Here is a 1,176-nt window from a genome sequence, read left to right on the forward strand (position 1 = left end):
GAAGCAGGGAGCGGGGCGAAGCAGAGCGAGGACCTCGTCCCTCCTAACGGGGCGGCGGGATGGGGCCGGGGGGCGGCGGAGCGAGATCTTTTCCTCTTGGAAAAGAGAATAAAACGAAAGAAAAAGGCCCGAAATGAAAAACGTCCGGCGCTCCCCGCAGCGTCTCCCCGGGACGCGCCGTTCAGGAGCGATCGTAGAAAGGCGAAAGCTGCAAGTGCCGTCGTAAATAACCCTCTGAATTTGTGCAGCGCCGAATAAATCTGACTTATCCATCCGGCAGCTGACTTCAGTGCTTTAATTACAGATAGTATTGATCTGGGAGCTATCTCCAGGGCTGGCCACACTCCTTGTAGCGGCCAAAGGTAAACATTTTTTTTTAAAGCAGTTTAAACTCTGGTTCTGTCTGAAAGTGCCTGATAAAGGCCCCAGCAAGGGGGGAAAAGGGAACTGGAGCATTTTAATAAGCTGGTTTAACCCGCTTCGCTGCCTCTTCAGAACAGAGACCTGCCTGGCCGGACACACATCTCTGCTGCATTTTCATATTCTCCAAAAGTCCCCCATTAAAAAGCTGAGCGGGGAACAAGGGGTGAGTTTAATTTGCTTTTAGTTTGCTAATTGAAGGGGAGGACGGTTCATTTCTGCACGCTGATCTCCCAAAAGGGAGCTCATTTGTAGGGGACTGGGGGTTTGACATCCGGACAAAAGACCCCAACCAGCTTCGAAATCAAGCAGCACAAAGACCACCTTAAATACAGCTTTCCAGTGGAAATAAGCCTGTGACCGGTCCCTTGTTCGGAGAACCTCATAAAAGTGGCGATCCCTTTTTATTGTTTTGTTAGGGAGACATTTTAAAACAAAAGCTCCAACCTCTTTATTGCTTCCCCCACGAAAAGGAGTTAAAAAAAAAAAAAAAGTGTTACAACTTAATCCGCCCAGAGAACGCTGTGTTTACTGGGAACTTTGAACTAGGCTGCGGCTGGGTATTTTGGCTTTTTTTTTTTTTTTTTTTAAGTACAGTGCCACATACTGTAGCAGAGACAATCCCCATCTGGAGCCCTCTCTCCACGAGTCTCCTGGAAGGGCGCAAAACAAAAGCCCGACACAACAACAACAACAACAACAACAACAACCAACCCCCCAAGCCCCAGCCTTTCTTCCGGCGAGGAGAAAACCGCG

At 49.0% G+C, this 1,176-nt stretch overlaps 1 protein-coding gene across 1 annotated transcript in view; it reads right to left on the reverse strand.

Moving 5' to 3' along the window:
* Window positions 1-1,176, reverse strand: part of EMX2 (empty spiracles homeobox 2) — a 5,703-nt gene that overhangs the window by 891 nt on the left and 3,636 nt on the right.

This window comes from Pygoscelis adeliae, unplaced genomic scaffold, assembly GCF_000699105.1.
Source record: "Pygoscelis adeliae isolate BGI_AS28 unplaced genomic scaffold, ASM69910v1 Scaffold4, whole genome shotgun sequence".
Taxonomy (NCBI): Eukaryota; Metazoa; Chordata; class Aves; order Sphenisciformes; family Spheniscidae; genus Pygoscelis; species Pygoscelis adeliae.